The sequence below is a fragment of the Pogoniulus pusillus genome, chromosome 12 (assembly GCF_015220805.1).
Source record: "Pogoniulus pusillus isolate bPogPus1 chromosome 12, bPogPus1.pri, whole genome shotgun sequence".
NCBI lineage: Eukaryota > Metazoa > Chordata > Aves > Piciformes > Lybiidae > Pogoniulus > Pogoniulus pusillus.
In genome coordinates, this window is record NC_087275.1 from 22,087,550 (window position 1) to 22,112,474 (window position 24,925).

Genomic DNA, 24,925 nt, shown 5'->3' on the forward strand with positions numbered 1-24,925 from the left:
GTATGCAGGTACTGACATTTTCTCTGGGGTTTAAAACATGCCTAAATTGTGAATAACTTCTTAATCCACAAAACATCTCATTCTCAGCTGGGTTTCATATGAAAGAGGAAGTTAACTGTGAGAGGCACATGACCATGAGACTGTACTTGACTGGATTGCATCAAAAGAAGTGAGTCTGGGACACAAAGATTTTTAAAGTCACTGCTTCATTACACTTACATTTAGATTTTTTTTTCCATTGCAGTGCATATAGTGAGCTAATTTTGTAGACTGAATGACACTCTGAGTCTCATGATGTATGCATGATATGGACTTGACACTGCTGCTATGTTCCTTCAGTTCAACAGCTGTGTGAAGGCTGTATCATCCTGATCTTAAAAAAGTCAAAAAAATACCTTCACCTCAAGCAAGAGAACCTGCAGCTTAATGCTTGGCATGCAAACTCATTCACAGGTGTGTGTATTTAGTTGGTGAGAGGCCTGGGACACAAGCCCTATGAGCAGAGGCTGAGGGAGATGGGGTTGTTTAACCTGGAAAAGAGAAGGCTTGAGGGGACCTCATTGCTGTCCACAACTACCTGAATGGAGGTTGCATCCAAGTGCGGGCCAGTCGCTTCTCCCAGGCAACCAGCAGTAGAACAAGGGGACACAGTCTCAAGCTGTGCCGGGGAAAGTATAATTTATACAGGCTTGAATCCTTAAGTCTCACTTGAAGATATTTTGAGTTTTATCCCTTAAAATTACTTGAGCCCTTTTCTATTTCTTTAGCCTGGAGAAGAGGAGGCTCAGGGGTGATCTTCTTACTGTCTACAACTACCTGAAGGGGCATTGTAGCCAGGTGGGGGGTGGCCTCTTCTCCCAGGCAACCAGCAATAGAACCAAGGGGACACAGTCTCAAGTTGTGCCAGGGGAGGTATAGGCTGGATGTTAGGAAGAAGTTCTTCCCAGAGAGAGTGATTTCCCATTGGAATGGGCTGCCCAGGGAGGTGGTGGAATCACCATCCCTGAGGTGTTCAAGAAAAGACTGGATGAGGCACTTAGTGCCATGGTCTAGTTGATTGGCTAGGGCTGGGTGCTAGGTTGGACTGGATGATCTATTCTACGATTCTTGATCTCAATTGTCTCCCGCATTTACATCAGGGTAATCTCTGTGTCCTTGTGATACCTAGAATAAGTGTCAGCAAACAACATCTTGTGTCTCCCAATTATGACTTCTGATTGATATTTTTCTGGGGAAAAAATTTGTCACCCCCCTCCAGTTCAGTCTTACTAACACAGTTTTATGCTCTCAGTATTGGACTGTTAATTCCTTGGTATTTTAACTATGTTTTGAACCACGATTAGCAAATGATAAATTGATACAGTCTGCAGATACTACCAGTCTAACATATTATGATAGCTACAGCTAATTATTTAAATTGATTGCAAACATTTTTATAGGACTTATTTTCCTGTAAATTTATTTTTAAGTGATACATAATTATCTTAAAGTGGGAAAGTGTTTAAACTGATAAGCAAACTGATTGAGACAAGTATCTCAAAGCCATGATCTCTTCATTAGGAGAGGAAATGCTGTTGTAAAAATGACAGGGATGAAATCTTATAAGATTTGTAGAACTTTTTTTTTTTTCTTCACATCAAAAGCCCATCTTTAGCAGCATTAGCCATAGAATCAGTCAGGGTTGGAAGGCAAGGATCATCTAGTTCCAATCCCCCTGCCATGGGCAGGGACACTCCATTTCACAATAGTATGTCCTTTCTAGATCGAGTATGGGTCCAAACCAGTAATCTCTGCTTCCTGAGTTTAAAAAATGCTTGCTTTCAAAATCCTAGTTCTCTGTTCATTTTATGGACTTTGAGGAGAACTGTATCAAAAACTCCACCAAGAGCAATTTCAGCACCACTGATTCCTACGTGAAGCAGCATGCTAGCATTGATCAAGCTGTGTTGCAAGTATTGTGAAATTGGAATATCTGTTCTGAAAAGGCACGGATCCTGAAGCTGGAAAGTATCAGTCTCTTCTTATTTTTTGTTAACAAATTGTCTGTAGCACTAAAGCACTAAATTGGGTTGGGTTTTTTGGTTGGTTGGTTGGTTTTTTTTCTATACAATATCTGGGCTTGACTTGTAAATGGAAAATCGTGATTAGCCTCAAATACATGTTTTCTCATCTATGTGTAGGGTAGAGGTGGCCTTTAATCATGCAACCATTTAATGTTTGTAAAGTGGTATGGTGGCATTAAATGGAAGCAACCAGAATTTTTCACTCTCAGTCTAAAAACCCATAGTTCTGTCTGGCTGCCCTGCAGAAATCTTTCGTCTCACATGCACCAAGTAGCAGCAAAAAGCCTTTTAAGTAGTTCTACCTGCTCTGGTGACCAGCTGGGTAAGAGTTAATAGTGACATTTTAAACAGAACTGACAATTCAACAATGACTTTGACAGCTGTGAGAAAGTTTATTATGTCAAGATGCAAGGGACTGCATCCACAATACACAATAGAAGTGAATCTGGAGAGGATTTGAACAAAGAGAAGCTAAACTGTGTGGAGGGACAATATGAAAGTTCAAATGGAGCTGACAGCATCAAGGCTGCCTCTGTGTAAAAATGAACGTATGAAAAGAGATCATGGATAGAACTGAATTTCACCAGGGGAGTGAACTCCCCACGTGCAGGCACTGTGGGCTAAGCTTCCCTGTCTGACCTGGATTTTGCCAAAGTGCAGCACAAAGTGAGGAAGTTTGAGGCAGAGTTGTGGTACACAGGAGCAACTCAGAAGGCCAAATAAAAAGAGTACTTGACACCTAGGAAGAGCACATGTTATACCTTTTTTTTCCTTCCATTGAATGGATCCTAGAAGACAAACTCTGTTCAAGATAACCTGTCAAAGTAGATTTCAACCATTCTGTGCTAGCATTTAAAGTCCTTGCCTAGATGTTGGTTGATTGTTAAAATTAAAAGAAGGTATGTGCCTGGTAATGGACTGGAGGACAATGGCTAAAGACCATAATTCAGAACTATGTAAGAGTAGATTAGGCTGTTGGGTGAGCTGTCCAGTGCCCTGGTGTTGCATGCCCTGGCATAATCAGAGGTGCATGCCAACAACATTTGCATGTAGAGTCCTTAGAAGGCAAAGAGCATATCAAACCACATCAAGGTCCCTGTGAGTTACTTCTAAAATGTTAACAAGCAGCATTCCTGAAGAGCAATGCCAATGATAAGAGGGACAGAGAGACTTCTTTTGAGAGGGGAATGGGGCTAAAAGTAATTTTACTGCCAGGATGCTCTTTTGAACTGCTTACTGTAGCTTCACAGAAAGTTGTTTGCAATTTCAGGCTGCAGTTAGCAAAGTTTCATTTCAAAGGAAAAAAGAGGAGCAGATCCAATCCTGTATGTCTTCTAAGTAAACAGTACTAGCTGACAAAAGGAAAACATGACAGCTGTTAACAGCTTTTGAGCTTTTGGAAAAACTTAGAATGGATTAAATGAGAGGGAGGGAGCAAAAGGTGCCTGATGGTTGTGTTACTGAATGAAAGGGGTGAGTGGGTTGTAGGTTTTGTTGGTTTAAAATCATGGTGATAGAACGGTTGCAAGCATGACTCACGTGGCAGGCATCTCCTCTTGAGCTAAACAGAAGGAAAACCAAACCCACCTGCATCCCATCAGCTACCACCCTGGCTGTTGGGGGTGCTAGGATGCAGGGTTGCAGTTCCAGGTGAGATGCTGAAGATGAGTCTCTTCAGGGCATCACAGTAGGCTAGCTTTGAAACAGATGGTAAGGTGCAGCATCTCACTGCACCAAAGCTGTGCTGGCAACAGGCATCTCCTAAACCACACAGACCTTCCTTTGTTGAAACAGCCTCCCGGGTAGTGGCAGGGATGTGCTGCTGGTGCACGGTTCTTCAGTGCAGTGCTAACCCTACCATCATTTCACCCCTCTGGCCTAGGATTTGCTCATCAAAAGTGGGAAGATCAGGTGGCCATGGTGCTTTGTGACACCTGAGAAATAATCTCCCTATTTTGGATTATAGTCAGGACTATACTTCAGTCAGACAAGGTAGCATTGTCTGAGAAACCCTGCAACATGTTGGCCATGGCTACTGTTAGGAGAAACAGAGAATTACGAGAGAAGCTCTCACATATGGCTTTCTTTCATTGCTCCCTATGCACCCCAGTGCCTTCAGAGAGTAGCTGTGAGGTTTGTTTATTATTGTTATTAACTTTTATTAGATTCAATGCAACCTACCTCAGAGTGTCCCCTGTTTCTCAGTTTCTGTTTTGACATCCTTATTTGTACCAAGGAGCAGTTCAATATATTGAAGAAATTATTACAAAGTAAAATATTATAGTATACATTATTAAAATGTCTTACATAATATCTCAAGAAATAATAGCCAATTGTTCCAAAATATTTAATGTGAATAATTTTGCAGCTGTATAGGGGGGTAGCAAGTAATTTTAGCAGTTATAAAATATTTACATTTTTGGTGTTGTTAAGAAAATTAAGGATTTTGTTTGTTTGTTTTTAATACAAACTAAGCCATGGCTTGATCCAGACACAGTTTTGAGGTGAAGATCTGTAACAGTTTTAGCAGTTGGTTGACACTGCATCTGCCTACCATGGTAAATGAACCACTTTCCTCTTTATAAATATAACAAGCTACAGAGATGAATGACATTTGTTTGTCAGGCAATTAAATAGCTAATGTCAACATTTTAATTATCATCATTGGCCTTCAGACTGAACATCCTACTGAGACAAGTGAGATCAGCTTACAAGCATGCAGAGAGCCCTCGCTTCAGGCTCACTGAAGAGTTGGGCATAATTTCCTGTGCCAGCTTCCTGCTCAGCTAATGTCTGGAAGGTTGCTTCCATCACCACAGTCTGAAATAGGATGGAAATGATGGTTTAGTTCCCAGTGCAGTCCTGTCTTTTCCCACTGCAAACGCATTCCAAAAGTGTCAGGTTCTGAGAGGTGTGACGGTCAGTCACACTGCATTTCTTCAGTTGTGAACCATATCCCCCTGTTTGTATTGTCATCTTCTCCCCCTTTCCAACTACAAACTTCCTCTTCTGTGCCTATCCTGTACCTTCTATTCCCTGTACCCTCTATTCCCAAACCTTCTTTACTTCTACATCCTGTTTGCATACCTGCAACACCAGAGCCCTGTCTTGCTAGTGAGCCCTGTGCAAGGGTCAGCCACCCACTCCAATACAGGACCTGATGCATCTGTTGAGCAGAGCAGCCAGTGACAGACACGCAGTCAAGGACATGTGTCTCCTGCAGGGTGATTACCTGGGTCCTGCAGGACCTGCAGCTCATAACATGACCCTAAGCCACCACCTCTAACCCTCTGCTCCATGCTGTAGTGTGATGTATGTCCGCAATCATGTCTCCTAGTGAAGAAAAAGCAGAATGGTAAGAACGGTACTGAAGGCAGGGGAAGAACAGCAAACTGAGAAAGAGGAAAGTGGCGCAGTGAAAGCAGAGTTTGTTTCATCAGAAAAAGGCAAGAAACACTAGGTACAAGAACAGAGAATTTAGAGCAGCTTTATCTTGTGTGGTGAGATTATACAGCTAGGAAAGCAGATTTTTGTAAGGTACTTCACATTTATGCTTCATATCTGAAGCTACCACTTGATTCAGATGCAGGCCAAGTGCCTTTCCTAGCTATGATGCTGCTGTTCACATGAAGGCCAACAGTGAATCAATGCACTGAAATCTGCCCAAGCCTGCAGGCATAGTTGTGCATGAGAGCTCAGTGTGGCTGCAAATCATCTTCATTCAGGATGCCTGCCACATTTTTACTTTCTTCTTTCCCAGTGACTTTTTTCCCCTAGTTCTTCTCCTGTGGGGGTGGAATGAGCACAGGCTGACTACATCTTGTGTATGTTTTAACAGTGCAGGGCTGGGCCATTTGGGAAATTTTACCACATTACCATTGCAGTCAGCTACCTCTTACATAAAGTGAGTAATCCAGATCATCTAGAGCTGGGTAAAGAGATAGCTAGTGACTGTCCATGAACCACTTGGGTTATAGCTAGCCTTCTTGGCTCCAGTTAAGTTCTAGCTATAGTCCTTGGCTCAATCTCAAAGACAACTGTGGATGAGTAGTATGGAGGTCTCTGCATTACGCTTTCAATACCTACATGACCTCTGTGTGCAACTCGTCTCAGCCCCTGATGCTAGGGAATGGGGAATCGATTGTAGTGCAGAGTTACACAATAAGTGTTGCATTGGCAGGACTGCCAGTATCAAGTATCAAATTCAAAGTGACAATAACCTTTCTCTCTTTCTCTCTCTCTCTCTTTACCTTAGGAGCTCTTTTCTAATTTTACAGTCTGGCAAATCTGATGCAGAGAGAGTTCAGGTGACTCATATAAAGTCACTCATCAGGACAGTATCTGTCAAAATTTAGTCTAAGGTGACTGAATCCCCTTATAAACAGCTTCTGTCTTATATTTTGGCCTGACAGCATCATCTCAGATCCCAAGGACTTTTGAGTGAATACTGCCTTGAGAAATGCATGGCAGTTGGCTGTGCAAAATTTGCCAACCCTCTGAAAACTTAATGCAGAAATCTAGTAATGATTCCGATGTGCTTTTATGTGCACACCAACTCAAGCCATCCTCTAGTATACAATTGCATGACAGGTGTAGCCCCATCGAAACTGCACTGACTTCAATGAAGCAGCAGCAGAAATCAGCTTTGTCTGTGAAAAGTTAAAATAAGTTTCAGAAGCATATTTTTTAGCCAATGTGCAACTATTTTCAAAAGTGGCTATTGAATGAAATAGAAACACCAACAGTTTGAGCATAACATTGAGGAAAATAAGGTTTTAATTAGAATCACAGAATAGCCAAGGCTGGAAGGGACCTCTAAAGATCATCTAGTCCAACTCTCCCCACCTATTTGAGGATGTCAGCAAGGACATCCTCAAATAGATCAGGTTGCCCAGAGCCCTATCCAGCCTCGCCTTGAAGATCTCCAGAAATGGAGTTTCAACCACCTCCCCAGGCAACCTGTTCCAGTGTTCCACCACCCTCACAGTAAAGCGCTTGTTCCTAACATCCAATCTAAATCTGCTGTTTCCTAGTTTGAAGCCACTGACCCTTGTCCTGTCACTGCAGGCCTTGGTAAACAGTCCCTCTCCATCCTTCTTGTAGGCCCCTTTCGGGTACTGGAAGGCTGCTATTAGATCTCCCTGGAGCCTTTTCCAGGCTGAACACCTCCAGCTCCCTCAGTCTGTCCTCATAGCAGGGGTGCTCCAACCCCCTGATCATTTTTGTGACCCTCCTCTGGACCAAATTCGTCAGGTCTATGTCCTTTCTATATTGAAGGCTTCTTAATCTTCTCTTCATGTGTTGAAGGAAAGTGAAATGGCTGTTTGAAAATGTGACCAAGTATATCTGAAGAATAATTAAGTAACATATAAAATGAGTAAAGAATACAAACTAGGACATTTTCATTATTGCTGGAAACCCTGCTTTTAAACCAGATTTCACTCTAACTTCAGATGGGGTTTTTAATCCATTGCAGATTTATCAGAACATGGCAGGAAAAAAATTCCTGTCCACAGCATTTTTCTCTGTGAGGGAGGTCACAGTGGCAGAAATTTCACAAGAACAACTGGCATCATCAGATTTTCACCTTTCAATTGGTTTGGGGCCAAAGCAGTCATTGATTTTTCACTTTCTGCTGGAGCTTTTAAATAATCATAGGGTCTGATTTCTGCAATAACGAAGGTAGTGTGACATTAATTAGACAGAACAAAACTAGTTCTGATCAATTCTTAATTTCTGTGGTTTATCATTAAGTAGTCATGTCTATAGTTTGCACATTCAGTCATATTTTAACTCAGATGAGATATATTTAGTGACATTTTAAGTAAAGGATAAAAGCATATGGAGTATTTTTTGTGTGTTATGAAGAGTGATAAAAACAAAGTAAATTGGTAAATGAGTATTGAATTCCTCTATTTAAATACCTGTAGAACATGAAGTAAACAAAAATACACTTGACAGTGAATATATCCAGTGGGAATGCTTCCTTGTATTTTACTTTATAGTGGCTAAACATTAAGTCAAGCCTTTAACTTTAATGTATTAAAGCCATAACAATCAAGGCACAAGGCATTTCCTGGGAATGAATGACTGACTGGGAGAGTTGATGGGCCAATGTGAAGCTGAGGGCCATTAATCTCAGCTAGTCATTAATTTCCCTGAAAATTCTCAGTGTTGAAGTTGTTAGTGATTTTTATAATCTTCTTATATATGAAGTACTCATGTAGACATTTTCCCTCCTGTCTAAGCAATTTTCTTAAAGGTATCCTAGGAAGGGCACGTGTAGGCAGTAATGTTGTTATGGCTTGGCTTTCCTCAGAAATTAAAAGAATGGCAAAATTGAATAAGAAACAAACCCCAAACATTTTTCAAGCAAAATATGTATTCTCTCAAGGAACATGGCAAGGATTGTTTGTGAACTCTAATACACTCACAGAACGGAAACATAGAATGGCTTAGGATGGAAGGGACCTCAGAGATCCCGATGCCCCCTGTCATGGGCACTGATGCTTCTCAATAAGACTTGGGTTGCCCAAGACCTTACCCAATCTGGCCTATAACATCTTCAGGGACGGGGCATCCACAACCACTCTGTGAACAGGAGTAAGGCAGGCCATTGACTGGATAGGGCTGGGGGATAGGTTGGACTGGATGATCTTGGAGGTCTCTTCCAGCCTCGTTGATTCTATGATTCTGCAGTCAATGGCACCTGAGTGGCTGTGATAGATCTACTGGCAACAATGTGCCTTCTCATTTCTTCCCGAGGTTCCACAAAAGTAGATCTCTGATGCCCTCTGTCCCAATGACATCAGGCAGACATTTGCCCAGAGAGTTTGTAGTCTCCATCCTTGGAGACATTAAAAAACTGTCTGGAGATTGTTCTGTGTAACATGTGCTGGGTAGCCTTGTCTGAGCAAGGAGGTTGGCCCAGATGACCTCTGAAGATGCTTTCCAATCTCAAGCATTCTGCCACTGTGGGAAAACGGAGAGCTTTGGGCACATAAAAGCTGATTTCTCTGGGGTCCCCAGAAAATTCTCATGAGTAAATGCCCAATTTCCAACATATTCTTGTCAGACAAAGGACCTGCACGGTGACAAACTCATGGAATTATATCCTAAGCTACACCATTCTGTTTGAAAACAAAAAGTTAACAGTCGTGATCTTCTATTCTGACATCTGATCTTATGTTCCCATATCTATATATCTTGACAGGTCATCTTAGTGCATTATTAGTTGTTATTGATAAAGTTTATAGCAGCAATACTTCAAGGCCACTGGGGAATGGCATCCTATTGTGTCGAGGGAACAGAAGAGACTGCTAGACATTCCTAGGGCATTCAAAATCTTACTTTCCCTACTCTGGTTGAAACAATAAAAAAAAAAAAAGAAAGAAAAAAGATCTATAGCAACTCCAAGGAACAGAAAAGGTGATGGCATTCTTTGTCCAGCTCTGTGGCCTTGATGGTATTGATTTAACCTTTATGGAAATTAATCTTGAGAGCAGAATGGTGCCTGCAGATTTTACATTTAAGACTTGCAATTTCCAAGAGCAATTGCAAGTTGTTGCTCTTTCTGGTTTTGGGGTTTAGAGCTTTTTTTGTGTGGATTGATTTTCTTATTTGATAAACTGGCTACCAGCTAGTGCATTGTGACTTGGCCAACCTCTTTTCAGGAGATGTTCATTCATCTTAAATTGGCAATAAAATGTTCCATCTCCTGCTGTAGCTTGTTTAAAAATCAGTCTTTGGTAAAAACAAATGAAAACTCAGCATGTGGAAGCATTGGAAAAGGATGCTGAAGCATGTGTAGGGAATTTTATTCATCTTGATGTTTTTGTGCACTTGTGAAGTAATTGGAGCACAAAAGTCCAGAGTAGAGGAGTACCTCAGGGGTACCTTCCTAGACCTGCTGGATACACTTTTCTTAATGCACCCCAGGATGCCATTGACCTTCTTGATACAAGGTCTTTCTCCATGGAGCTGCTTTCCAGCAAGACAACCCCTTTGGGGATATCAGGGGTGCTCCTGCCCTCTGCTCATCTTCATGGTCCTCCTCTGGACCCACTCCAGCAATTCCATGTCCTTATTATGCTGAGGGCACCAGAACAGGAAGCAGTACTCCATGTCATATCTCATGAGAGTAGAGGAAGAGGAAGAGAATCACCTCTCTCTTTCTGCTGCCCACACTTCTTTTGATGCAGCCCAGAACATAGTTGTCCTTCTGGGCTGCAAGTACACATTGCCAGCTCATGTTGAGTTTTTCAACTGACACTGCCAAGTCCTTCTCCCCGAGACTGCTCTCGAGTCACTCCTTGTCTAGCCTATATTTGTGCTTGCGTATCACAGACAGAACTGAGAGTTTATTTACATCACACTGATCCATAATTCAGTTTGGCACCTCCTAATGCAAAAATTGAGATTGTTCTCACGCTTTCCTTCCAAGATGTTCTATGATTCTTCCTTAAGCAGTTAGTTCTATTCACTACTATTATAAAGCACTGATTGTATAAATGTGTATATTGCATGAAGAGTTAGAGACAGAATCATTACAAATAATTTTAAAATACATATTGTAAAGGCTTGAGGGGCTGGTGCTGGCCTCTTCTCACAAGTAATTAGTGATAGAAGAAGAGGAAATAGTCTCAAGCTGTGACTGGGTAGGTTTAGACCGGACATTAGGTAAAGACAAAATCATAGAAAGAGTGGTCAAGCATTGGAATGGGCTGCCCAGGGAGGTGGTGGAGTTACCAACCCTGGATGCGTTTAAAGCTCATTTGCAGGTGATACTTGGGGATATACAGTTCAGAGTGAACCTTGCAGAATAGAGTTATCAATCAGGGACCTGGTGATCCTGAGAGTCTTTTCCAATCTGAATGTTTCTGTGATTTTTATGGCCTGTAAAAGAAATCCAAACGACTGGAAGACAGCCAGTCCATGAACTACAGTTCTAGGAGCTGTAATGACTAGAAAGAGCAGAAAGAGAGACCCTTTAACTTCTCTTCCATCTGGCTATGGAGTTGCTTAAAAAGTGTAACCAGGCAGAAAGAGATATTTACAGAGAATTGCAATGACTCATTAGTGTGGCAGCTCTTTGGTTAACCAATTAAGAAATTATATTGATTTGCACAGCAGTTTTTAGAAATACATGTCAGTTTTATTGCCACTGCTTTTAATAAGCAGGGGCATCTAACTAGGTCTGATCCAGGAAAATGCTTGCATTAGAAAGCAGATTAATAAATGCAGAAATAAATAGTACTTCAGATGCTAATGTGAACAAATCCAGACATATTTCCAAGGGAGCTATGTAGTCATGGCCATCTAATTTGTAAATCCATAGTTAGCTATAATCAATCCTGAAGTAGATTAAAAAGTGTAATGATTCTCTGGGTTATCAGAATTGATAATTTCTATTTTAGATAGAAACACAGGGGTTTTTTTTAAACCTGTATTGGAATCTACATATAAGATTCATTGCTTTTTGGTTTCTTTTAGAGATGGTTCCAGCAAAATCTGTGTATTTCTCTGTGAAAAAATGTGACTTGAGATCTACTGAAATTCTCTGGGAGAAGAGTATGGTAAGCACTTGAGCAGACCCATTCAAAACAATGATTGATTCTACTACATGTGTTTAATTTACAAACTGCACTGATCATGAACCTGTTATACCGACTGCAAAGGAAACACTTTGAAGGACAGCAGAAGAAACAGAAGAGCTTTACAAAATGACTGTGTTTCCATGGAACTGACACTTTAGCCTTACTTCGCTTGAGATCGATGGTTGCTAGCATGATCATACTCGTCGTGAGGAGACCAGGAGGAGTCAGTAGTGAAGAAACTGATATGAAGGAAAACATCTCTGATTCTTGAACAGGTAATTGGAGAGTTTATATCTCTGAAACAATGAGTTTGGAAAGATTGCAACAACATCAAATTAACAGAATCATAGAATGGTTTGATTTGGAAGGGACCTTAAACATCATCTATTTCAAACTGCCCTATCACAGATACAGATGCTTTCCACTAGGTCAGGTTGCTCAAGGCCTCATCCAACTTAGCCTTGAAAACCTTCAGGGAGGGGGCATCCACAACCTCCCTGGGCAACCTGTTTCAGTGTCTTCCCATCCTTACTGTAAAGAATTTATTTCACATCTAATCTACTCTCTTCCAGCTTAAATCCATTCCCTCTCATTCTATCACAAACCCTGGTAAAAAGTCCCTTCCTGGCTTTCTTACAGGCTCTCCTCAGATATTGGAAGGCAGCTATAAGGTCTCTCTGGGGCTTTCTTTTCTTCAGGCTGAACAGCCCCAACTCTTGTAGCCTGGCCCTGTAGGGGAGGTGCTCCAGCCCTCTGATCATCTTCATGGCCCTCCTCTGGACCCACTCCAGCTGTCTGATATTCTTCGTATGGGGACACCAGAACTGGATGAAGTACTCCAGGTGGGGTCTCATGAGAGCAGAGTAGAGGAAGAGAACTACCTCCCTCGTCCTGCTGGTCACACATCTTCTGATGTAGCCCAGGACACAGCTGGCATTCTGTGCTGCAAGCCCACGTTGCCAGCTCATGTTGAGTTTTTCATCTGTTGACACCCCTAAGTCCTTCTCCTCGAGACTGCTCTGGAGCTGCAGAGGACTGAAACAGCTACTATCACTACAGCCTGGTTTCTTCACATGCTGTCTGGGTTTTTTTAACGTTTTACAACTGAGCATAACTCTCAGTTATTTTCCAAAGAAGGACAAAAAGGCTTTTGAGGGTCCTATTAATAGAAGGATGACAATTTAACCTAAGAAAAAGGACATGACGTGAGGATATTGGTTGTTGTTATAGGCAACTGTTACTCATTCCCAGTAATTTCAGATTCTTTGAGGGAGAACTTGTTCTAGGGGAGCTATCAACTGCTGCCTTTTGGGTTTTCTAGACCTGGATGGAAGCATAGCCTGTGGGGTGCTATTTGCTTAGAACTTGTAAGCAGGATTATCACATCTTACTTTGCAGAGATCTGGCTGCTATTCTCCTTCTACCACCATGCACTGTTCCTTCTCACTGATAGCTCATTGCCTTTGCTCTTTTGAGTCTCCTGTCAGGGAACTTAATCTCTTCTGCAGTTCTGCAGTTCTCTGGAGTGATTTTCAGCACTTACTGACAAATGAATTTATCTAAGCAGATGTTGGTACTAAATTAATAGTTTTAACTAGAACAGCATTTTTTATTCACTGTCATGGCTCTGCCCATCTTCCTTTTGTTCATTTGGGAATGCTGCAAAGCTTTATCAGAGGCTCAAGCTATTAAAGTACCCTCATTGCGCTGTGCTGTTTTTCAGTGCACCTAGCAAATTGAAGTGAGATAAGTTCCTAAAATTAGGAGATCTTTCCAGCTGCTTGTGGGACATTTTGCAATGCACAGATTTCTCATTAGCATAATATTCTTGCACTTTAAATGTGACATTTTCTGTAGCTACCATGGGCAATAAATAAGATAGCTTTCCTGTAAGAAAATATTTTCTTGGTAAATGTACTTACAAAAGTGTTTTAACCTCTTACTGCTACTCACAACCATCCTAACTTCAGGTTTGATTGTGAACATCAAAGAGCACAGTGTGGGCGCTGCTGTTCTTCCTCAACCAGCTGTTGGCTTTTTTATGCCAAATTCTGGTTTCCATTGCATTAGACTGAAGTCACTCTTTCAACTATGAATGGATCAAAATTTGCTTGGTCACCTCACTGGCTCTTCAAATGGATGTGGGATGTAGGGAAAACCCCATACTTTTCCCAGAAGTAGTTTCTAGCAACTACCTTAACACAAAATGAAGGAGTTCTGTGCCAACTGTTCAGACTTGTTCAGTCAATAAACAGAAGCACAACTGAGGTTGGACAGTGGAGAAAACATCATTTGAAGTGTTGACCTGCACAGCTCATATTCTCAGAGGTGTAAGCACACTTGGGTAGCAACAGAAATAAGGAGTTAATCTGAAAAAAAATATGCTAGAGTAGAAAAACTTCTTTTCTCAGATGTGTAAGGTTGAACAAGGTGTGGTAGGTTACACCAGCAGACACAGGATGATATTTCTAAGTCCTAAAGTAAATGGATGGTGCATTGAGGTATATCAGTAGGAGTACTGAGTCACAGCACATCATCTGGAAAACTGGAAGTTTCAGCACTACAGCAACCTAGCAGTTGCTGTCTATATTCTCAGAGTAAGAGGAAAGTGACAAGTAATGCTTTTTGGAGCATATTATAAAAGAAGTGGGGTTTCTTTTCTGAGTGTTTCCATCCTATAAGTTTTCCTGTCAAATTTGGGAGAACATTATTTCACTTGGCTTTCAGTTTGTCTCTGAATCATTGTAACAATGGGATTTATTCTTCCAAACCTGAATTGCTGAAGGAAAAAAAAAAAAAAGACAGCATTGAGACGTGGGTGAGAAAGAGGAGGAGGGTGGAGGAGAGAAACGGAGTCTGTGCATGACTGATCTAGTTTTCTGCAGCTCACAAGCTCAAGTCAAATATGATAGCATTTGATTAATAGTGAAGCGACCAAATACTTGTTTTCCTGGTTTGAAAATCAGAATAAAGAGAGAATTTCTCCTGTGATGGGCTAGATTTAAGAGCAGCTTTGTGAAGACCTGAGTGATGAATCTGTAAAGGGAACAACCTGTGCAGTGGATATGCTTCAGTGAAAAATACAATAACTTTCAGCTAGAATTTAACGTATTTGTAGCAGTTATAGAAAGACATCTGCAGACAAAACAATATGTTTATAGAGGTTTTAATGGAAAGTGTCTAAATTCTTACAGACTGGAGGCATATCAGCGTGGTGTCTATTACCAGTGTATTGTTTGAAGAGATACAGTCAGAAAAGCCAGCCCTTCAAGTACGTCATTGTCAGACCTTAGTGTAAGTAACTGTGGTATTACAGCATCGTGTTTACTGGTTAGTAACTCTTGGTATCTGCTGCTTACATTTAGGAAAATGTAGTTGAGGAAGCAGAGCTGGAAAACCTATCATATTTTTTAAATACATATCATGTGTTACAAGCTTAGAGAGCAAGAAGATAAAACTTTCAGTCTAGAAATAAAACATCCAACCTAGAGAGAAAATAGTATTTATTACTTACTAGATGTAAAACGTTGTGCTGTATGCTTAATGGTTGCTTTTGTAAGCAGAGTTATGACACCTAAATCCTCAGCTGTCTACTGAAGTGTTGCAGCAGTGTGCCACTAGATTGTTTGGGTTTGGAGTGAAAGAGCAGAACCATTATCATGGTTGGAGTAGAGTCAAAATGCTTTTTCTAAATGCCTTTATTGGTTTTCAGCTTCATCTCTACAGGTTTATTTAAACTTTTTTTTGTATGTGTGAAAGCTTTGTTTGATTTTCATCTTTTCATGCTATGAATAGCTTGCAGATGTGCTCATATATAATGAATGTTTATTAATTTTGTGGAATTAATTTGTTTAAACTTCTCTCAGAGAAGTACCTGTCTACATAGCTATTAAAAAACGTGTGTTATACTTGCTGCTTCTAATACATACCGACTTCTGGTTTACTACTCATTAGATATTCAGATAGTCTGGTGTCTCACTTATGAGACATAAGAGGAACTGAAAATAGCCTTGATTCAGCAGAAACTAGACAAAGGCAAGTGATTTTATTTTTGTGGCTTACTCCTTAATATCACTGGAGTATGGTATGATAGCAGAGTTTGTAACATAACTGCTTGGATATGGGTTTCTTGCTTGCCTTGGAAAACCTTGGCTGCTCAAATATAGAATTAGATTAAAATGTCTGGGAAAGGAAAAGCTTGCCTTAACCAGAGAAGAATGTGTTGCTGAGAAAAGAATGAATGTAACAGATTTTTGTTATACAGATTCAAAACCAGCGTCAATTGGTGCGACACTGCATCAACACACTCGACTCCTCCCAACTGTCTTTTAACTTGGACTACTGGATTGTGCTGAGATACTCTTTAAATGTCAGTCTCATGGTGAAACCCATTTGAAGAACAACAACAAAAGATGCAAACCAAATAACTGAAATACATCCTTTGTTTCCAAACTGCAAATACATCAGGTAAAAGCCAGAGAATGGGAGAACTATGAGTAAGGGTTGGGCTGTTCTTCCCTCAGCCAGGACAACGTGTGCAGCCTCAAGTTTCACTGGCTTTCTAGTTGCAGTAGGACATTTTCCTGTCGCTTACTTGTATGCGTTAACCAGAGAGTTTTGCAAAATTTGTAAGCAGTACAAAACAAATTTAAAAGAACTGACTACTTTCAGCCAGGACATCTCTAACCATCAGCTGTTAGAGAGCCGTCAAGAACTGGGCTTCCAGCATGTTCCTGAACACGTAAATCATTAGTAACGGGCCAGGACTATGCGTTTATGCTCTGACACCGAAAAGGAGGCATCCGGAGCTCCCGAAAAGCCTTGCAGACGCTGTCCTGCCTGAGGGAGGCTGACATCTCCGGTACTCGGGGGCTAGAAACACGGGTGGGAGCCGGCTGCAGTCCCACCGCGCAGCACGCGGCGGCCCCTGCGGGGGCACGGCCGCTCTGGCCCGGAGAGGCGGGCGCTCGCCGCCTCCTCTCCCCCCGATTCGGCTTAGTTCCCTCTTTTGGCCAGTGGTAGCTTTTCGGTGGTATCTGCAGAGCCCGTGCTACCGGCGCCGCTCTCTCCGCCCGGGGCCGCCGCGGTGAGGGGACCGAATCTGTGGCTGGGGATGGCGGCGGTGCTGCCGGCGGGAGCGTGGGCGGTGCGTGGGCGGGCGGCTGCGTGGGCCACGGCGGCGGGGCGCGGACAGGTGGGCTGGCGAGGGGCGGGCGAGCGGTACGAACGAGCGTGTGCGAGTGCGGCGGCGGTGGGGGCGGACCGGCCGTGGGTAGGCAGCGGCGCGGATGCCGAGTGGCGGCGGTAGCGGCAGCAGCAGCAGCGGCGGCCCCGGCCGCGCGATAAAAAGGCAAGGGACCCGGAAAGCTCGCTGCGGCTTTGCCGGAGCGCTCCGCGGCGGCACCCGCTGAAATGTGCAGGGGAGGGAGGGAGCCCAAGAGGCCACGGGAGGCTGTGCCAGCTATGAGCCGCCTCCCGGCTGCCCGTAGGATTCCCGGTCGGGCGGCGCGGCAGCACTCGGGACGCGCTGCTCCCCCTGGCTGCGCGGCGGAGGGAGGGAGGGAGCGAGCGAGCCAGCCGCGCCGGTGAGGAGGAGCTGCCTCCGCCTCATTCTGCGGCACCGGCCGGCAACGTGAGGAGCCCTGCGAGCGCAGGTGGGTGGGCGGGCAGCGTCCGCGGTGCCAGGCCCTCAGTTTTAGCGGTGACCTCCTCCTCCTCTGCCTTCTGCACCGTCCTCGTGGGAAGAGCCTCGCCCGGCGTCTCCGTGTGTGGTTGGGGGCTTCACAAGGCTGAGAGGATGTCTGGGATGGGGGACTTCTTGCGGCTGAGGGGATGGCTAGGGTGTGGAGCTGTGAGTGGCTTGATGGGGATGAGGGGATGGCGGGGGTATGGGGCTGTGAGTGGCTTCTTGGGGCGGTGGACGGCGAGGCGACGCAGCAGTGAGGTTGAGAGTGCGGATGCCGTGGATCGCGGGGTGCCGCGGCGGACGCCGGCAGCGGGGCGGCGCCGAGTGCGCACCTTAGCGGCCGCAGCGGCACTGAGAGGGCGGCGAGGTCCCGGGGGAGTTCCTGTGGCCGGCGGTGGCAGGGTGAGCGGGTTACCTGGCCGTGTGCTTCGAGGCTCAGGCTGCCCCACCGGAGCCTGGGAATTTGTTTATTTATTTAAGAGCAACTTGTTCCTGGAAAAGCGCCTTTCATTTCGGTGTGCATCCCAGTGTGAGATCTCTAGTGGAGGCTGCGGTCGCTGTTGGCGTAGGGGTAGTGCAGGGCTGCAAGTCCCAGGACGGCCATGGCCAGGCGTGCGCTGGCATTGGCGTGATGAAATGAGAGTTTTTTGTCCCTTGGTGACTTCAGAGCGTTTTTCCAGGTAGAGAAACTGTGGGAGCGTTCGGGCGGCTGCTCCCAGGGATGGTGTGAACAAATCGGAACTGATAGAAGGAGGAGTGCATGTGCACGCTAAAGCCAGTGTTCCTCCGGAGCCTGTACTCTGAAACTTCGTGATTTGGTGAAGCCCCTGTTCTTAACACTACAAACCTTTGCTTTTTTTTCCCCCAGGAAGGTTTGGATTTCCTACTTTGTCATATATTTTTGGGAAAGGATTCACATGAGTGCTCTGGGTACTGTGTTCAGGTCTTACTTCTACGTAAATGGTTTACTGAACAGAATCTCTGGCAATATTGCTCAGAGTGCAGTAAGCCTGGAACAAATTTTGTGATCTTTGTTGCACTAAAAAGTCCAAGATCACTTTTGGTTCTATGAGACAGTCTTCCAAATATTTCTTTGGGGTCTTTTTATTTTTCTTTTAGTTTTTTTTCCCTGCACTTTACAATCTATGTAAGGTAACTAAGCCAAGCACAGAAATTGCCTCTGTAAAACTGTTCATTTTTCAGATGATAGAAACAATCGATTTTTGTGGGTTTTTGGTTGGTGGGTGGGTTGTGGTGGAGTTTTTTTGTTTGTTTGTGGGGTTTTTGTATTTACACCAGTAATCAAGTGCAGATGTTTTTGCATCCCCACTCTAGAAGTTGCCCTACTCTGTCAAGGTTCTAATGTGTCCACTAAGATACAAGGATAACATAAAAAATCTGTAAAGCCTTTGTCTGTCTTCAAGAATTCTAAATGTTCTATCTCAGGTTAAATTCAGTTAGGACTGAATTCCTGAAACTTGTTCAAGAGAAAAGTACACATAACTCAATTTTAGCATCTTAAAAAACCTTTTACAAAGGGGAGTGCTTTAGGATGCTTGTTCAGCAGAACAAGTGAGGTGTAAAATCGTGGCAATAGGATTCACAGCATAAAATATGGCTAATTTCTCTTGTGTAACTACAGGTGGCAGTGTAGAAGCCAAGAACAAAAACTGGCAGAAATTATATTCTGTATATGAGAAAATGAAGAGTGTACTCATGACTAAGCACAGGAACCTGGAAAACCACAGGTATGTGAAGTGATTCATACAACTGCCTATGGTGCTCCCAGTATTTGCTGTAGTCCAATGCTTCTGGCTCAATAGGTATTTTTGGACCAGTTATCACTTAATGTATTCACAGTAAGAGCCTAATCAAAATGTCATGGAAAAATCTGTATTTGATTACTAAAAAAGAACAAACATACTCTGAAGGCAGCAGGGAGGGAGAGATGGGATTTTCCCACTTTTTTATGTTAACCCTAAAGAATTGGGGCACTAAGTTATGTGGAGATTTTAATGTTTGTGGGTTTTTTTTCCCCCTTTGCTTTAAATAAATAGATTTCATATCAATAAACCTAGCAGCAGCTACAGACCTGACTACACTTGAGACAGGTGAAGTTTAGATACAATGGAAAGATTTACATGTCTGTTTTGGATGTCTTATCAGTACTATTTTTATGAGCATTGAAGAACTGAATGCATGAGGAGAATTACAGAGATGTAATTAAGATGATGACATTTCAAGTAACTCTGCAGTGATAATACATATGTGTTGTAAAGGGTTAAACCTTGTAGGATTTAAAAATAAATGTCTAACACTGTTTTCTATGACAAAAAAAGGTAAAAATAAGCAGCCCATAATAAGATCTCTTGTATTTCAAAGCAAAGGGGAATACTGGATTAATGAGAAAAAATAATTACTAAGATAATAACATTAGAGTAAGGCAAAGCTTTTCTTCTGTGTTTATATGAGTATGCACAGCCTGTAGAAATTAGTCCATGGGTCTGCATTCCAGGGTTCCTGGGAAGTCATGGAGGATGGGATAAACTCCAGGCTGGAGCTTGAGGACTTTTTAGAACTGTTGAGTGGGAAGTTACACCGGTAAGAAGTGTCAAACCACTGTGTTCATGAATATATTTATACTTTTGCTTTTGGCTGTTCTTATTCTAGGCTTGGATGGCGTTTTGTCTGAACCTTTAAATTGTTTCTGAGAGAACGTGCTTGTACCACAGGTAGCCAAGTCCCCTTGTGTTGGCTACCCTGTGGCAAGTGGCCTTGAGCACAGTTTTAGTTATTCCCAGTTGCTAAGTAAGAGTGGTTTATTTTGTTGTTAGAACGGGCTAAGGACATACATCTGGTTTGGTATAAACAACCAGCTGTCACCAATAAGTTGTTAAATTGTAGGTGCTTGGCATTTTGAAATTTTGGAATCTGAATCAAAATTATTCCCCCCCACATATACAGTCTTTAAAAAGAATACAAATAAAAGTCCAGGAAAATGTACTTCAAGTATAGCCTTGTGGGTACCTAAACCCTGAAGCTGTAAGCTCTCTGTAGACAAGATGTATCTCTGCTGGTGAATAGTAAGACCCTGATCTGAGTGGGGTTTGTGGGTGCCATCAGCATGCTTTCAAAATACAGCATGCCTTGGATAGTGTACCCTGAGGATCTATCACATTTCTGAACTTCAGTTTATTTAGTGAGGTTGAGTTTTTTGTTTGTTAGGGTTTTTTGTTGTTGTTTGTTTGTTTGTTTTTGTGGGTTGGGTTTTGTGTGTGTGCAGTTTTGGGTTTGTTGGGTTTTTTTGGCTGGTTTGTTGGTTGGGTCAGGTTTTTTATGTGAATAAATCTACATCCCCAGAGCTCTTCTGCAGGAGAGAGCTCTTGTAACCATCCTTGCTTGGCCATCATGTTATTACTTGTCACCTGTTACTTCTGAGTGCACACCTCTGTTACACTGAGGTGTAACTGGGGTGACAGAAAACATCATCTCTAATTTCTGTGCAGCCTTGTAGGGTTGAGTTGGTTTGGATTTTTTAATATTTCCTCTTATTGACCATAAAGAGTTAAACATACTTTCAAAACTTACATTAATAGCTCTGATTAAGTCAGCTGAATTGTATGTAGTAAAATGCTTATGGTTGTGTTGAACGTTGAGTCCATTTCCTTCTGCTAACACATTTAAAATGGAAAATGAAAATGTCATCTGTCATTGATATAAAATTTTAATGGAGTCTTCTATTACATCAAGTGTTCAAAATATTAAATAAAAGAAATCTGGTAACTAGGCAGGATGATGCTCAAGAGTTCAATTTACAGACACTTCTTCGTGCTAATGATGAAGTATTGACATAAATGAATGAAACTACTTGTTAAAGCGCCTTTTGCAGGGTATAGCAGTTGTGTGTTCACAAGATGATTCATAACATTCAGCAATTTGTGATGATTTTCCCTGACATTACTGGAGATTACTAAGTATCTAATGTATTTGCACTACACTGGGTTACTTTAAATTAGATTTTATGGTGGAAAGGGAAGGAGAAGCCTTTTTTTTATCAGCTGGAAAATCAGGCCTGTTTATGAAGCAGTCAGTATTGAATTTCTCTTTACTGTGTAGTACAATTTACCCTTTACAATAAAACACAAACGTTTAATCATCTTGCCTATAAATACAGTGACACTGTGTGTGTGTGAAGCACTCAAGACTTCTTTTTGTGTTGAAGGTTGTGTACATTGTAACTAATAAAATATAGCAGACTTGCTGTAGCTGAAAGTAGAATTCATAATAAGAAATCTAAATCTGGAATCTAAATGTGTAAGGTTCCATTCTGAATCAGCAAATCTTGGTTATGTAGAAAGCCACTGAATTTGATGCCAAAATGTATTTGTAAATACAGCTCTCATTAACAGTGCCTCTGATGCTACACCTTGGGAATCTATCCTGCATTTCTGCTTTGAGATGATAGTTGCAGCTGGTTACATGTTCTGTTGTCTTATGAAACTGTCTCAGGGTTTGCACAATCAGTCATTTCACCCTATCATAGAGCACCAGTGCCTAGGAGTTACCAAAATCATCTCTTAATGGTAGCAGGGTTTTACACAAAAATAATCAAGCTTTCTCACTTCTTAACACTTGCACAGGATTGCCTTGTAAATTATTTGTGGGAACCTGGAGAAAAGTACTAAGCTTATGGATTAATGATGTTACATGCAAGATAGAGAAATTATTTTTGAAAAATACTGTCATTTATTTGTTTTGTGAAACTTTAAGAGGCATCAGCAGCCCAATGTCAAAGGCAGGTTTTTACAAAACAATTAGATCATTCATCAAGAGGATGAAGATGGGCTGAATCAAAGTCTCTTGAGGGGGAGGCATAAAGTGAAAACTTAAGATGGAAAACACTGAAAGTAAGTCTCTTCACACATGCAGTGAGCAGCATGACAAGAGGAAACAGCCTCAACTTGTGCCAGGAGAGGTTCAGCTTGGGTATTGGGAACAATTTCCTCACAGAAAGGGTTAGCAAGCATTGGAGCAGGCTGCCTAGGGAAGTGGTGGAGTCACCATCCCTGAAGGTATTTGGTGTATGGATGTGATGCTCAAGGACAAGGCTTAGTGGTAATGACTTAGCAATAATGGTGGGATTGTGAACTCTAGATGAGCAGTTGGACTTGATCTCAAAGATCTCTTCCAACCTCAACAGTTCTATGATTCTATAAGCCTAAACCACAAGCAAAATCTGAGGCCCTTTAGCTTGGACACTTCTCAGGGTTGAGGCTGGTACAAGATCTGTGGTTAGAAGACTGTAGTACTTCCTTAATCACAACACTTCTTAACCTCAACAGTATTAATACAGCTGTTAATCCAAAAGGAGAGTTACAACACTGCAAGATACCTATTGTAGATAGGACAAGGACATTGTAGATAAGGACAAGTGTCCTTAAAAGGACTCTTGTGGAAGTCACAACATGCTAAGCACATGTGTGAGGAAAGTGCCCCTGATCAGCAAATGTGTGAAGTAAACCTCCAGGCAGGTTTGGCATCTTTGGGCGTGCTGCCTCAGGTCATCTATCACAAGTGTGCCTAAATGTAGGAGGACGTCAAACCTGTAAAGGAAAAGTGCTCCTGAAATTACATTACATGCTGTAGATGAGACTTTGCTTTCAGGTGATGGTCAAGTATTCTTTTGCTCTTAAGAATGCTGGTGCATGGTGTTGATTTTAGATAATGGAGCATGATCTCCCTCTGTCCACTTGGCTAAGTGGAATGCAACCAGCTGGATTTATGGTGCTGGTAGAGAGCATATAGTGCACTTTCAGTTATATTCCGAGGTGGCTTACAACAAGAGGAGTCTAGACTATCTCTTTAATGCTGGAGAAGCTAGTGAAGAAGTACTGGTGACATAGAAGAGCTATCAAAATAGTACTGGCATCAACTCTGAGGTTAAGAGGAGAGAGTCCTGCAGCATCAGTCTGCACTCTAATGCAAATACTTGAGGATAAGCAAAAAGAACACACAGGTCAAGATGGCTCGACCTCAGGGATTGAAGTCTGTTACACTGTCTTACATAGGACAGAAGTTGATGAAGGTCAAGTAGAAAACAGTGAACAACTGCCTGAACAAACTGTGTCCAATTTAGACAGGAGCACAGAAGAATGGGCAGTCAAACCAAAACAGAGTGTTTCTTTGCAAATGCTAGGAGACCAGAAGGTAAGGTTGGTGCGATTGAGTGTCTAGTTCTAAAGTCATCGAGAGTAGAGGTCTACCATAGAGAGAAGGCAGTTAGCAGGATGCTCTTTGGGGTTTCTTTGGAAAGCCTGGTAAGAGGAACAAACAGTAAAACACCAATTTGTTGGTAGACATAGGAAGAAAAATCCTAACGGATTAATTTTACACACTAGGAAATTCAGAGCAGCCTCACAGGCCTGGAGAAGTTCTTTGCAGGTCCCACTGAGATTGTAAGTGTGATCTAACTGATGCAGAAGGCTTGCGTTTTCAAAAGTCTTTTCAGAACTGCTCACCAAACTGCTGAGCAAAATGAAACTGCTCAGACATAAGAGGAAAGTTCCCTCCTAGACTGATAGTTGGTTAAAAGGTGGGGTAGGCATCAATGACCTGTTTTCGCAGAGGGGACAGAGGTCACCAGTAGAGTTGCTCATGAATCTGTCTTAGGCTCACTACTAGTCAGCGTATGCACTGGTGATCTCGAAAAGTGAGGGCAAAGTGATTCTAAGTTAATGAGGGCAGCAAAAAAGAAACCTAATTATGAAGAGCCAAAGAGGGATCTTGTGATGCTTAGTAACTGGGGATGAAGCTCACTGCTGATACAGTGGAGTAATGCAGCGAGGGAGTACAACTCTGCTATTATTGAGACTGTAAACTACCAGTACCAAAGGAAGTGGTGATGTAGAGAGCTTGCTGTGGTAAATCCAAGCATTGGTTAAGTATTTAGGACCGGTTAAAAATGTATAGGTAAGATGGCCAACAGAACAGAAGTATGTTACTGCAGTCTGTAAACTCTCAATGCTGTTGTCTTCATCTCTGAGTGCAGTTCTGATTCCCACATTCAAAGGTATGGTGAGGAAGAAAAGGAGCAATAATAGACTGAGAAATAAGTGGCAGGGTTGGTAAAGAACAATTAAGTAGATTAAGAATGCTCAGCTTGGCAAAGAAACGGCTAGAGATGAAAATCATAAAAATCTCTGTAAGAGTGTAATGGAAAAAATTAACAGGGAATGCTCATTAACTGTCTCTTGTAGTACAAGACCCAGAGGGATCAAATAAAATTATCAAGTGACAAATTCAGAACAAGTAAGAGGTTGTGGCTTTTTCATGGTGCACAGGTTAACTGTGAGCCACTATGCATACTAAAAGTTTATCTGAGTGTGGGCTTTCAGTGTGAAAGCATCACCTTTTGCTTAGAACACAAAGCTCAGCCTCTGAGGGCTGGGGAGAGATCCTGAGGTACATTCCTTGCAAGCTTTCTTTGTCCTAGTGCTCTTCCCCCAGATCTTTACTCTCTGCCTTTGCTAAAGACACGATATGAGGATAGATATATCTCTGGTCTGACTGGATGTGGCTAT